Genomic DNA, 16,418 nt, shown 5'->3' with positions numbered 1-16,418 from the left:
AGAGTATCTGTATGGCATACAGCATAACCCTTCGAATCTCAGTGTACCATGAGATAATCTTCTTCAGCTCCTTTTTGTCTCCTTCGTTATTCTTTTTGCAGCTATTCATACGAACAATGAAATTCGTATATTGGGATGTTGTATATCTTTCCACTTCGGAAGCTTGGAATAAACAACTTTTGGCCTTCCCATTTTTATCTTTCCCAGCAAAGACCAACCCAAAAGGCTTCAAACAAATTTCCCCATCTGCATACTTCTTCAACTCAGGTTGAGTTAAAGAAAGTTCCATTGGCACCTTCACTTTCAATCCCTTTGCTGTAGCTAACTCAACATCATTAAGTGCTAAACACTCATAATAGTTGTCAATGAAAATCTTGATGTGAGCCAGACCAAGACGAAAAACTTCAGGATCAGTTTCTCGTAGATAAGAAGCATCTTTATCCTTTAACAACAATGCAACTTGTATCAAATCATATAAGTTCATCAAAGGGAAATCCGCCACTGAGAAATCAAAAACTTGACCATTTGCCCTCGACACAAAGAAACGAAGATTCTGCATCATATTTTCGAACAATACATCCCTCTTTATGCTGATCACCTTCTTAATCTTCACAAGTGACCAAATTTCTTCAGGAACTTTTCCAAGTACAGCATGAAACCTGATTTTCATGTAAGTGTACTCATCATCGTTGTCGAACTTCTCAACAATTTTATACTGAGCCATGATGAACATCATCTCGTTTATTGGAAAATCCAGTTGATTCGTGTCTGAGTTGACCACAACATAGCTTTGCTTCGGCTTCTTCTCGAAAGCATACATACGATTATATGCAACTTTCGACTCAATCGTTTCATAGTTATAATGCTTCGAAGGATCACCCTTGTTCATTCCGGGTGGGTCATTCACACGAAGTCGCATTATACTCTGCACAATTCTTAGCTTTTCCACCTCAGCCTCTACTTCAGCTTTATTTTCCTCTTTCAATTTTTCGATCAAAATTGTTTTGCCTTTGTCTTTGATCGAAGAGTCACCAACATCGTGTTTAGGCTTTGAACTACTACCACCTTCCCCAATTTTAATTCCTTTAGAAATTGGCTTCGTAGGAATTGGCACTGTAGTAACAATTGTTGAAGTGACTGGCCCAACAGTTGAAATGAATGGTTTTGTTGATGGAATCTTCGAAGAAAACACCGTTCCAACAAACCTTGCACTTTCATGCGAATCTTTACCCCCAGCCTTCGAACCACCAACACCAACTTTCTTCTCTCCCCCTTGCACCCCTGTGGAAATAGGCGGGGCATCCGTTGGTAAAAGACTCGAAATTCTTGAAAGAGGAGCCAACTGCTTGTGTAGAATGACTTCGAATTGAGTGAACTTCCGAGACAAAAATTCAGGAGTTATCAATGAAGATGAAACTGGCTTTACAGTCAAATCTTTCAACTCCTTCAACAGCTTGAGTACTTCCCCAAAATTGAGATTCTCCGTTGTAGAAAGTTGAGTAAGTTGAGGACTCAAACTTTTGTACATCTTGACATATTTGGTCACAGCATCACAAATAATGTCAATTTTCTGATTCACTGAAGCATAATCCCTTTGCACAACATCAATTTCTTTCGCATATCCTCACGAAGCTCTTGGATTTGCGAATTCACATCTTCCCTGACTTTCTTTACATCCTAAACAAACATCATGTGACGTTCCTTCACCAAATGTTTGAATTCTTTCACCTCCCCTCTAAACATCGACGTTATTGAATTCATCCATAACTCATCATTCTGATCATTGTGATCAACCTTCTCCAAGAGTCTCGACTCAGAATCTCTAACCATCCCAGAGACTCTACTCACCACCTTTACTTCGAACGTCTGCAACATACTATCAACTTCCATACTAGACACAGACGGACTACACCCCATATCTGCTTGAGATTGAAGAATAGAATTCAATTTCTTGTTCAGAATCTTGAATTGTTTCATCGTCATTAACATATGATCAGGAAATTGATCTTCGTCATCATCAAACTCCAAATCTTCGAATGTTCCACCAAAACCTTCATTGTCATTATCAGTTTCAATAATAGGGGAATCTTGAACAGGTGAATCGATTTTGGGTGGATCAGTGAATTAAGATGAAAACAAAGTGATAAAAGGTTGATGAAGAATGTTTTCAAAGGTGGGTGAGTTGGTTGTATTTGAAATAGGAGTAATGATCGGAGGTAAAGAAACAAAAGTATATGTGGATGTATGAATACCTGTAGTAGCAACAACAATGTCTTTATTCGACTCTCCTTCACCCATGTGTACATCTACAACCGTATCAGATACGTGTGTAAGAATGCCTGGAGTTCGAACCTCCTCAGTATGTGATTCGGTTAACGAAACTTCGGGTGGTATGACAGTAGTCTTCTCAGGAGTAGATTGAAAAATATTGGTTTCTGGTGTTTCTGGAACTACCTCTTCTTCTTTGGATGACTCCTCTTGGATTACCAACTTTCGTTGCCTTTTCTTCTTCTTCGAAATGTGTTTAGCTACATCTTCAACTCTACGTTTCTTTGACAAAGGCGAAACCGAAGTTGGAACCTCACGAAAGATTACCCCTTGATGAGAAAGTTGAGGTTTATGAACATTTGAAGGAGAAGATTTGAACGAACCATCAGAAGATTTTCGTGAACCCCTATTCCTCTTCTTTAATCTTCGAAAAACACCAGACATCGATGGAATTTTCTCCTTAACCATAGTATCATCAACAGGTTCCACTGGTTTGATGATAACAGTCCAAACATTTACCACTGGTTGTTCAGGCTTCTTTGGGGACTGTTTGGATTCATGCACAATCTTCTCAGGAGACTTCCTTGTTTCGTGCACTTGCTTTTCAGGAGACTTCTTGGTTTCGTGTACTGGCTTTTCAGGAGTAGTCTTAGCATCCTTCTTAGACCATTTTGGTTTCTTCGAAGGACCAGCCTCTTCCTTCAACAACAATCTTCCAGTCTCAACATCAGGGTTGATTGTTTGCAAGTAGGCCACCAACACAGAATTCGTTGGCTCCACCCTTTTTAACATTGCATCAGGTATCCTGGCAATGTGTGAGAACACTTGCATATTATCTGAAACTTCCTTTGGGAAGTGATATTTCAAAATTTCAACTCTTTCTTCACCAGCAGGTACTGCAATTCCTTCTTTTTCATAAAAGTGAGCAAGGATCAAGCTCCAGTACCTGGCACACGAAATGCCTTGAACTACATTTGTGTTTTCGACACTCTTTTGAAATTCCTTCCACGGTTGAGTAGAGTAGTCGACAGAAAGATCGTAGTATAAACCAACCATCATCGCATAAACCTCCATGCGACCCTTGTCTAAACCAACACTTCGACCAGTCAAGCATCGAAGAAAAATTCCAAACAAGAAATTCCAAACAGTTGGAAGGGTTGATTTCTTGAAATCACTGATCTTCGTGAGTGGGGGTTGATGACCCATCTCATTGAACATATAAACAACTTGCGTATAAGTAAGATCAGTAACAAGTTGAGAATTGGGAATTTCTAGAATCTGACAAAAGATCTTCTTTGACAAACGAATCTTATTGTCATTCACTAACTGAAAAGTGATGATATCCATGGCTTTACTATAAGTTGCAGTAGAATCAGCCTGAGAAAGCCAAGAGAGAGGAACGGAAAATGAATTGAACATCGCCTTCGAAAGAACAGAACTCTTCAACGCGACAATGAGCATCTTCAACTCTTTAGGATACAAAGACACATCCCCTTCCACTTGGTAATTTGTGCTTTGAATCTTCATTATTGGATGAGAAGTGATGTCTTCAGTTGTTCGGGAAGCAGAATTAGCACCAGCCATGATTAGGGTTTTGAAGCTTTGAAGATCAGAGAGAATTTGGGAATTTTCTTTTGTGAGCGTAAATAGATAAAGATCTCGTAAATACCCTTTTTATACATAACCCTGGAATTTGAATTAAACGCGGGATGGTCATTAATTGAGATCTGACGTGGCACCTAGAAACTCGCACCAGTCAGCCGATAAAGTAGCCATGCGTCAAAAAGTAACCTTCAACTCTCCTTGAAACCCGTGCTGACTTCACAACGTCTGATCTGGCAGTCTGTTCGTGTCACATCAAAGAATAGTAACCGTCAACATACTTCGGATGGAGGGTAAGCTCTTTCGTCTTTGGGTTTAGAGACGAAGTCATTTGCTAGACTTTCGAAATCATCAGTCTGAGTTGGTATTACTCAGAACCTCAAGGATTTCGTGTGTGCTTTGTGTGCCAAAGAAAAGATAAGAATCAAATTAACGAAAATTTGGATCTGTGATGTCAAAATAATTTTCGACACAAAAGCAGACAAACCCCGGGCAAAGGTTGCTTCGTTAATTATCAAAAGAGATAAGTAACTGCTTGTGTGTGATCCCGTGAAGTACAATCGAATACTTATAGAGAAGTATCGAAGGGCTTCTTTTGTTAGGCTAAATGGGTGGCGTAAAATTTCGTTACATATCAACCTAAACATAAGGTGAGTAATTGTAACAGAAATTACTTATTTGACCAGTGTAGTCAGTGACAAGTGTGCTTTGAATTATATTGATAGTAACTTGGAAAGCAAATGAAACTCATACATAAATCATATTCATAAAAAAACAGTTGTTCTGGATCCTGTTGGGTAACAAACATCGTGGGCTGCGATAGTTTGATCAAGATCACGCATGAGAAATGAATATGATTTTGAGTTTCGAAAAATGGTACAGAAACAAATATTTCGTTAAGACTGGAACTTGGTTCCCCGTCAATTCCTTTCGAAGATCGATTTTTGGGTTTCACTTTCATCACGGTCTCATGACGTCAGATCATAAACACAGAAGTTTGATATGCCTAAGTCATGATTGGTTTTATCAATGACCTCTCGGACATATGTCATTGTGTGTGATATTTGATAGAACTTTGTGATGAAAAAGATTGGTGTTGAGAAATAAATTGTACCTCTGTTATTTTCGGACAAAACAGATAACTCTTAACTCATGTGAGAAGAGTAAGGTAGCTCAATCGACTAATGTGAATATAAGCCTGACTTGGGAAAAAAATTTCGTATGAAAATTTCATTAAGGCTTTCGTAAACACACATTGAGTCTACAGAGGCTTGGGTCGACATGCTGCAGCATGCTTCTAGGGACAGTCTAACTAGTACATAGGTTCTCGAAATTTTACCTTCCCATAGAAATGCAAGCATGACCCTTGAAAAATGTTCGTGTAATCGGCATAAAGAAACAACAAAGAGAATAACAAAAATCTTTTTAATATTTTAAATTTTCTAACAGAAATAAAATATTTTTGTGTTTTTGTGAATTTTTCGAAAAAGAAAACAATGAACAAAAGAAAATCTTTTTGGAGTTTTTTTGATTTTTCGAAAATGAAACAACAATACAAAAATAAAATCTTTTTGGAGTTTTTGATTTTTCAAAAATGAAACAATAATACAAAATTAAAATCTTTTTGGAGTTTTTGATTTTTCGAAAATAAAACTAAGATCCAAACTTAAGAAAAACATTTTTACAAACAAACGAAAATTTGTAAACAAACTACAATTTGCCATTCTTACGAAAATTTGTCAACCTTACGAAAATTTTGACAAACTAACGAAAATTTTGTACCGCACAATTATCATGAAAATTGTCGAATTCGAAGTGTGTCGAAGCGTTGACTATGAAGAGTAACCGCTGAATGACATCTTATTGCCTCTGAATCAACACTCTTGTATAGCACGCCTTTGCTATACATTCGAAATTCTTCCTGGAACTGAACATGCTTCGATCATTCCCAAACCTGTCAAAATTCGAAGAAATGATTTTTCATCTAAAGCTTTTGTAAAAATATCAGCAAGCTGATCAGTCGTTTTTACAAAATGGACTTCAATGTTTCCATCTTCCATATGATCTTTGATAAAGTGATAACGAAGAGCTATATGTTTTGTTTTCGAATGTTGTACTGGATTATGACAAATGCGTATAGCACTTTGAGAATCACAGTACAATGGAATCTTTTTCATATTCACAGCATAATCTCTCAACTGACTTTGAATCCAAATAACTTGTGATGTACAAGCAGCAGCTGCAACATATTCGGCTTCAGCAGTAGAAATCGATACGCACGTTTGCTTCTTCGACTGCCAATTAACTAACTTTCCATCCAAAAATTGACAACCACCACTTGTAGTTTTTCGATCCAATGTACACCCTCCAAGATCTGCATCTGAAAATGCCTGAATGAAAAATCCTGTTTTCGAAGGATACCACAATCCTAACGAAATTGTTCCCTTGAGATAACGAAAAATATTCTTCACAGCTGTTAAATGTGGTTATCAAGGATTTGCTTGATACATAGCACAATTACATACAGAAAACATGATATCAGACCTACTTGCAGTAAGATAAAGCAATGAACCTATCATGCTCCTGTATAAAGTAAGATCAACCGCAGGCGATTCTAACGAAGGTGTTAGTCTTGTGCCAACAGCCATTGGTACTCTTAGCTTCGTGCTATTTGTCAATCCAAACTTTTCGAGCAAATTCCTTGTATATTTTTCCTGATTGACGAAAATGTCTTCTCTATTTTGACATATGTTTAAGCCAAGAAAATTATTGATTTTACCCATCATGCTCATTTCGAATTGGCTTTTCATCAAATTTTATAATTCTTTAGATAAAGCAGGGTCAGTAGAGCCAAAAATAAATATCATCAACATAAATTTGAACAAGCATCAGATGATTCCCAACTTTCTTTCGAAATAACGTGGGGTCAACTGATCCTTGTTTAAATTTCGACTGTTTTAAGAAACTGGTAAGAGTTGCATACCATGCTGTTGGTGCTTGTTTTAACCCATATACAACTTTATCTAAAATATATACATGATCAGGATGCATTTCATTTACGAAACGTGGAGGTTGTTCAATGTAAACAGTTTCTTCGAGTTCACCATTGAGAAAGACACATTTAACATCCATTTGATAGACTTCAAAATCCTTATGAGCTGCATAAGCTAAGAATATTCGAACAGCCTCGAGTCTTGCAACACGGGCAAAGGTTTCTTCATAATCAATTCCTTCTTGTTGCGAATATCCTTTTAGAACTAATCGTGCTTTATTTCGAACAATATTTCCATCTTTGTCGGTTTTGTTTTTGAAAATCCATTTTAACCCGACAATCGAACATTTTCAGGTTTAGGAATTAATCTCCAAACCTTGTTTCGTTCAAATTCAGCCAGTTCAGATTGCATTGCAATAACCCAATTTGAGTGTTCCATTGCCATCTTAACTGTCTTTGGTTCAATTTTAGAAATGAAAACATTGAACATGCAAAATTCTTGATGAGTATTTAATATCTCATTCTTAGCACGAATCTGAGCTCTTGTTACCACTCCATCACTAGGATTTCCAATGACTTGATCTTTCAGATGAGTTTTTGTCCATTTCTCTAATGTTGGATATGCTGGATCAAATTCTAAAGGTGCATCTTCGTATATCTCTTCATTTTCAGATCCTGCAACAGAAAAATTATCATTTATTTCTTGAAATTCATCATTTTGATCAAGACTTATCACATCATCAACTTCTTGTCTACTTTCGACAGAATTATCTTTCTGATGCTCCCCCTCAACAAGATGTTCCCCCTCAACAACTTCATCCATTCTCCCATTCTCCCCCTCGAAAGAATGCTCCCCCTCAACCAGAGTATTCGAATCCAAGTGCTCGTCCTCCACTTGATTATCATGCAAACTTTCGCCAACTTTTGGAGAATTCGTTATCGAATTAACATCATCAATAGTTTGAGGGATTTGCAAGTCATCAGTATTCTTCGACAATTCAGATTGTTGATTATCATTTGCATGAACTTCAACATCCACAGCCCTGTCAGGAATACCAAAAATTAAATCATAATCAAAATCAGATGAATTCACAATGTCAGATTCATTTGTTGATTCATTAATAATTGGCTTTTGTTCGAATTGTTTTTCAACTTGTTTGATATAATGATCATCAAAAGTAAGATTAAATGTTTCTTCAACTTTGCGTGTGCGCTTGTTTAACACCCTGTATGACATCGAATTGTGCGAATATCCCAAGAAAATTCCTTCATCAGCTTTTGATTGAAATTTCGAAAGATTGTCCTTTGAGATTCATGATAAAGCACCTACAGCCAAACACATGAAAAAATTTAACATTTGGTTTTCGGTTATTGATTATTTCATACGGAGTTATGTTAAAGCGACGATGAATAAAAGAACGATTTTGAGTAAAACATGTTGTTGACACCGCTTCGGCCCATAGATACTGAGGAAGATTCGCATATGTCAACATGGTTCTTGCTGCTTCACAAAGTGATCTATTTCTTCGTTCAACTACACCATTTTGTTGTGGTGTATATGGAGACGAAAAGTTATGCGAAATCCATTTCTCTGTTAAGTACGAATCCAGCATATTGTTTTTGAACTCAGGGCCATTATCACTTTTGATTTTTCGAACATTCTTTTTCAGACTCATCTCAATTTTCTTGATAAAATCAATCATTGTTTGAGCGACTTCAGATTTTAACCTAAGAAAATACACCCAAGTGAATCGAGAAAAATCATCAACAATAACCAAAATGTACCGTTTCTTGTTGAGAGTTTCAACAGTTGATGGTCGACAAAGGTCAATATGAAGAAGTTCCAACGATTCCACAATTTTCGAATCTATCACAATTGGATGTCCTTTACAATGCCATTTTCCTTGTTCACAAGCTGCACATAAAGTATCATTGTCAAATTTTAAAACTGGTAATCCTCGAACAAGATCATCAACTACCAACTTATTTAAATTGCGAAAATTTAAATGTGATAATCGACGATGCCATAGCTAGCTGATGTCTGATGAAGCTTTAGAAAGTAACCACACTGAGGGTTTGCCGATGATTGGTTTGATATCAAGAGTAAACATGTCACCATGACGTTTGGATTTGAGCAAAACTTCATTAGTCGTGACATTCGAAATAATGCTGCCTTAATGACTTCGTCTTTTTAGATTGAGGATTAACATGCTTTTCCTTCGAAACCTGTTGCCAAGTTTTCACCGAAATGTTCGAACCTTTGGAAGATGAGCTTGCAGTTGACGAAGTATTCACGTACTTTTCATAGGCTTCGTGAATCTGTTGTTGAGAGTATTTCCTTGATTGATACATTCGTCCTTTTCCCTCAAGCCAGTGATCAATGTTTTTGTTACTAGACAATCCTTTTGTGTGCGAAACTTTGAAGGTTTGTTTTCCTGGTGGATTTGGAAAATTCGGTTTTTGTGGGATGAAATCAACATTTGATTTTGGTCGAAATGTCATTGCCTATCGACTTCCATCATTGTTTCCAACACTTATGTTTTGAGAAAATCGATTTTGAGATTTTTGTTTTTGATAAAACCGTGTTTGTTGATTAGAGGAAAATCGTTGTATGGAGGATTGATTTTGAACTTTTGTTGATTTTGTTTTGTTATCTTTTGAAAATGATGAGTTTGAAACTTTCGAAGAATTTGTGTTTGATTGAAATTCAAATTTGGTTTTATATGTTTTAGCGGGATTTTTCTTTTGATTTGAATGAGTTGCAGAATGTGGAAACTTTTTCTCAACAGATTTAGACTTTGTGTTTTGAGTTGTTTTCAAGTTCAAATCATTTTGTTGCCTTTGTAATTCCACATTTTGCCAAAAAATCTTCTTTCGAGCTTGTCTTTTTGAAATCGCATTTTCTTTTGAAAATTTGTCAATTTGTTCTTTAAATTCTTTTGAATTTAATTTGACTGACAACAGTTTTATTTTTCACAACAACCTCTTTTGAAACTTCTTCCACAATTTTTGACTTTTAAACCCATGTTTGTTGTGGTTTTTGTCTTTGAAAAGTATACGAATTCTTTGTTAATGTATTTTCGACTGTGCTTTGATTTGAAAAAAGACCTTCGTCTGTTGTTTTCTTGTTGCCATCTTCGGCCATTTTGTTGAGTTCTGGTTTAATGTTCTCAACATTTCCGGTAGTAAAAAACACTTGATTTGGAAAAAGAACTTCATCAGTACACTTGAAATTAGGATACACCACTTGATTTGTTTCCAAATAATGGGCTCCTTTTTCAGACAACACTTTGTCGAATTTTTCAGTTTCCCCAAATACTTGATCAACAACAACACGAGGAATTTCTTTTTCTGTCGAATCTTTTTTTGATGAGACCTTTTTATCCGAATCATCATCATTTTCATCATCACTGCTATCCGTTTGACTATCTCGGACATCCACAGAATCACTAACTTTCGAAGTAGAAGGGTTGTCAGTGTCAATCTTAACCTCCAAATCCTCAAGTTTTTCTTTTCCTTTAGATTTTGATGCAACATTAATGACAGACAACTGAGAACAATCAACATCTTCAATATCACTAATTTCGCTAATTTTGTCAGAGTTATTTTCAATATCGGCAAAATTAGATTGAGAATCAGATGTCGAATTCTCAGTCTTTTTCAAAATCTTGATTTGTTCTGATTTGGTTAAAGTATCATTTACAATATCAACTAATGCATTCGTATCCAGACATTCATTAATTTTGACAATTCCATAAGCATATCTATCATCTGGGATTTTGTCAAACTCAGCAATAGTTTTCTCACAGTCATACGAAATATTATCTACCTTCTCTCTCAAACGCTAGAAAAGGCAATAATTTTCTATGTTGCTCTTTGCTTATTTCACACGAATGATGCAAATCTGTTAATTTTCCATAAAGTCTTTTTGCTGTGTTACAATAGATGTTTCGTTGTGCTAACAACATTTTTACATCACTAGATAAAGCATCTCTATCACACATGATGTTTGTTATTTGTAGTTCTAAACAGTCAACCATACTTATTTTCGCATCTAAACGCCTTTAAGTCTCTAACAACTGCATGGATAATTTCTTAGCTTCATTGCTAGCAGACACAACAATTGAATCAAAATAAGTAACAGTTTCATCAAAAGATATTAATTCAGAATCATAAGCACTTATTGGAATATTAAAAGATTCAAGAATAGAACGTACCTTTGTTGTCATCGGAGACTTGTCAGCAGATTTAGATACGAAGCATCTTCCTGTCACCTTTTCCTCTTCATCCGATTCCTCCTCAAACTTCGCATACATTGCACCACGCGTTGGGTTATGCATTTCATCATCATCTGATCCCGAAGAACATATTTGATAGGTGCCATCTTCTCCGTGCTCATCTTTAGCCACCAGGGACAAATTCTTGGCTTTAGCCCTGACGTCCTCCAGTCTCTCGGCATAATATGCTTCATCTTTGATTTTGTTCTTCTTTTCTTCTTTCTTCCGAAGCATACAATGACTTGACAAATGATTTGCTCCATTGCAATAGTGACAATCCACACCCGAATCACCTTTCAGCTTTTTCTCACTCTTCACCTCTGTCACCTTGTTATCAATCTTCTCAAACTTCTTTTTCTCCTCACCACCAACTTTACTCACAAAACTTCCTTTTCCTTCATTTTGCTTGAACTTCGAAAAAGGCTTCTTGAAAAACTTCTTGACACGATTGTTTGAGTAAAAAGCTATTGCCTTATCGTCCGAATTCATTAAAAATATTTCTTCCTCCTCAGAATCACCTTTTTCGTACGTTTCTTTCTCAGACACTTTGGAGACAAGCTCCAGTGGACCTCCCAGACTGAGCTTCGACTACTCAGCCATTTCATTCACCTGACTTTCGTGAGTTTTCAACTGATTGTATAAGTCATTTAGAGTTGAAGTATCGAAACGCTGCTGATTCTTCACCATCATACTCACGCTTCTCCATTCTTTACGAAGGCCCATCACGAAAATGAGATTGAATTCCATCATCGCTCTAGTGATTCCATAACGATTACAGCGATAAATCAACTCATTCAGACGATCGTAATAACCTTCAATTGTTTCAACTTCCTTTTGTCTGAAATCCTTCAGCTCCACCAAACATTGCTTAACAGAATTGATTTTTGTTTTCTCGCTTCCTTGAAATTTCTCTTTCAGATTATTCCAGATCTCTTTGGCAGTTGTACAACTCCTCACATAGTTGTACACAACAGGAGGCAATGCACCTCGCAATTCTCTTATGCAACGTTTCTCCAGCTTCTTCAGACGATCAGTTTGATTTTCGACACTAGAAGTTCCATAAGATGATCCAATTGGTTGAACATTTGCAGGAGGAATGATATTTCCAGAGATGCAAGACCATAACTCTTCATCGAGTCCATTTAGGTAATCCTGCATGCGATCAGCCTACTGATCATAGTATTCAGGAATTAACATCGGAATCTTAGTTGAAGATCCGAGCAGATGAGAGAAAGAAGTCATTGAATTGAGATTGAAGTTCTCCATTGATGTACGGATGATGATTTTTAAGAATTCAATGAGAATTTGAAAACAAATAGCAGAATTGATTGGAGATTACTAACAGAACACTCGATTAAACAATTCGATTGCAGAATCGAATTACAAATCACGATCTAGAACAAATTTTCACTTCAAAAAGCGCGGAAACTTTTTGAACCAAAATTGATTCAAAAACTTTTTGAAACAACGTGAAAATCAGATCACATGTTGTGATTCCTGCTCTGATACCAATTGATGAATCGTAGAATCAAGTATGAATCAAATCAGAGTAAAAATCAATGAAGATTGAACACACGAAGTAAATAACATCTTGTTTCTGCTCTATTACGCTTTCAACTTTTACAGAGAAAATAGACAGGTTCTGTAAAGGACTCTTATCTAACTCTAGTAAAGTTCCCTATTTATAGGAACTGTGAAAGCGTACAAAAAATACTAAGGCATTGACACTTAAGCAACATACGAAATAAGCCTCAGTAAATAAACTTAGTAAAACATACGAAGGTAAAAATAGACTTCGACATATTACAACATAATTCGACCCTAACAGCATCCCGACCCTTAACTTGGTCAAAAATCACGCAAAACGGAAAGATTTCTCGAAAAATAGCCATATAGGCCGAAACCCTTCTTAGGAAACGAAACCTTCTTATAGGAACCGAACATAGCCTTAAGAACCGAACTCATGAGGACCGAAACTTTCTTATTGAGCCGAAATTCACCATGGGACCGAACTGCCTAGACCGAAGGTCCCCTTTGGAGCCGAACCGTGCATGAGCCGAAGTCAGCAGAGCCGAAGTCACTTTCCAACCGAAATGGACCGAGCCTTCGGTCTATTTCGCTTCTTCCCACTTTCGGAACCGAGACCTACCCTTCGGACCCGAGCCTCCCTTCGGCCCCTGCTTCTCCCACTCTCGGTTCTCACCTTCTAAGAGCCGAACCTCGCAGGTTCGGTCCTTAATGCCCGGTTTTCGACTACTTTCGCTTCCTAAGCCCGTTTTTGACGTTTTTGACGGGGATTTTTCACCAAGTTCATATTTTTACCATTTTAACCCCCTAAACTCATATTTTATTCATTTCTCAAGGATTTATTAATTATAAATCAATATTTTACATTAAAAGAAATATCTAAAGATGTTTACCCCACAAGTGGATTAAGTGTGCCCACTTTCCTTCCATGTGTCATCTTCTTATTTGTCCAACCTTATCCACATCACACAAACCAAGGCAAACATCCCTTCACCCTAGCCACTTGCTCCAACAACCCTTCATATAAAGAAATGCCTGGGGATTTCCTTGATCATTTTCTTCTCCATAAAACACATATACACTCCTTAACCATCAAGAGAGCCTCTTTTCTCTCAACTTCCAGCCACACTTTTGAAGTGTTCTTGAGTCATTTATTCACTTATTGGTAAGTACTTCCTTCTAACTCAAGTTCTATTACATGTTTTCATAACACTCTTGGATCATCTACACACATATTAACACAAAATTGTTCTTAGGATCATCCACAAACTTCGTGTGTTCATCAAGTGTTCTTGACTTGATACTCCTTGTCTTCAACCTTCCACTCTTCAAGAAATCACTCAAGGTGAGTTCATACCCCTACATTTTCCAGTTTTCTTTATTTTTCATGGGGGAATACAAGTTAAAACACCATAACATATTCAAAACTTAACCTGACAGCTTACAACAGAAAAGTTGTGACCTGTTCACGAACTGTTTTAACCAACTTAAGCTTGAATTTTTCAAAACTGTTTGACATGCTAATAGTTCAGGTTTTTACCTTTAAAATGACTACTTGCAAATCTCCATACGATTTTTCTACGATTTATGGTGATTTTTACAAAACTGCCTATCATTTTAGAAACGAATTCGGACCAGTCTGTGAATATGAACACTTTCACATAAGTTAGAGATTTCCAAAAATCATAATAAAAATTATGAATAAACTAGACACATTTTCTAAACTCTCAGAGTTTACGGAGTTAGTTTTCGACTTCGTATGATTTTTCTATGATGTTTTCAAAACAGTGCAGAAAGGGTAAAAACTAGTTACATAGCTTACCATATTAACAACACTTTGTAGTATGTTGAGCAAAGTGCATAACAATAAGTTTCTAAATGTTTGGATGCATTCTTGTTAGTTTACCATCATAAACAGAAATTAGTCATTCATGTTAAGGTTTTTCCATTCATTTCGAACACATATAATAAACTACAATAAGTATAGTTCATGAATTTTCGATAAAAGCATACTACATGGAAAAGGTTTTACTCTCAAAACAAATGGGTTTTTCATATACTACATGATAAACTATAATAGTAATAGTTTATGGATTTCATATCACTAATTTATTTCATAAAAGGGTGATTTCACTTCCACCACGGAAGAGGTTTTATACTCAAACTATATGTAAACTAGTTAACGTAAGTTGTGAGACAATTCTCTATCGTACTCTAAGAGTACGGGTTCAAAATCCTGTAAGTTATAACCAGAGTCTCTTGTAGGGAGAGCGTGATAATTGTGTATAGATCTATATTGGGATTGACACCCCACACCTCGCTGCTAGCTACAGCCGGACCGGCAGGTCTGCGGGTGACAAGAGTCATAAGATTCTGACGTTTGAAAAACGTTGTTGCAGGTTATTTCTCGTCATAGTATGGTTATAACGACTCACATAGGGAGTTAACAATCTTTCCAGTTTACAGGGAAAATTCTATTTTGAAAAGGGGTTTTATCTATTTAAAACTACTTGAACATTATAAGTATAAAACACACACATATTCTCGGTCTTGGGATTTCAGGCTAGATAACTTTTTATAAGGAAAATAAGGGATTTTCCTTGAAGTATACGTTATAAAGTACCTGGTTTACACTAAATGGCTTTCATGATATCAAAATTTTGTTTCATCTAGAATTGTTAGACTTCAGCTATAATGGCTAAGTGTACATGTTAGAGTTATATATGAATTTAGTCGCAATCGACTTAGAATTGGTGGGCCCGCCTTACTTCCTGTTCCTTGTTTGGTTGTGGACCTAGGACAGACCCACTATATTCGACGGTTTATTTAACTTAAATTTTATATAACTTATATACACTGGGTCATTATAGAAGAAATCTACAGATCTTCCTAGGGTACATTATTGCATAACATAGGAGCATTCATGTCGCACTTACTAAAGAAAATATTGGATTTTCTGGAATCATACTCTATCGCTTTTACAAGGAAAACGATTTCTTTCTCAAATAAAACTCTTATGAACTCACCAACTTAATTGATTGACACTCTTTCCAAAACTACTTATATTCTCATGAAATCGGTGAAACAGGAAATCAACAACTTTTGAGGATGGGATGTTAAATCGTCAAACATTTCATTTTTGTCATCATAGTGTAATTGATTTGAAACATGTAAAAACATACTATGGTATAACTTTTTCAATTATATTTATGATGGTTGTATTTACTTTGAGCACTATTATACTCGTTGTTGTGATACTATACATGAAGTCCTCCACCCCCGGACGTTTCCGCCATCCTTGGTTTGGGGGTGTGACAATAGGAGTGTTAGAATGCTCATAACCCATCAATAATCATATTGTTATTTGATTTGTAATTATGAGGTGTCATGCTTATTATCCAAGCTTATTTCTTTTTTTTTTAATTTTTTAATTTTTTTTTATAAACCAACCGAGCTAAGAGGCTTCTCGGCCCAAGGGTGGCCCAAAATAGTGTGCTTTGATTTGGCTTGGCCCAATAAAATGTTCGGCCCAATAGGAGTTTTTGGTCTAAAGTTAGCCCAAGAAAATGAGTTTTCGGCCTAACATGGCCCAATAAGATTTCAAGGAAAAGTTTTCGGCCCACTAAGGCCCAATGAGAGGTTTTCGGCCCAATGGAAAGTCCAATAGAAGTTTTTCTGCCCATTAGGGCCCAAAGAGTGCCTTTTGGCCCAACGACACCAAGTGAAGAAGTTATCGGCCCAATAGGGCCCAA

This window comes from Lactuca virosa, chromosome 1, assembly GCF_052849685.1.
Source record: "Lactuca virosa cultivar CGN04683 chromosome 1, Lactuca_virosa_CGN04683_v6, whole genome shotgun sequence".
NCBI classification, from domain to species: Eukaryota; Viridiplantae; Streptophyta; class Magnoliopsida; order Asterales; family Asteraceae; genus Lactuca; species Lactuca virosa.
The sequence above is the reverse complement of the archived record's forward strand: the minus strand, read 5'-3'. Positions refer to the sequence as shown.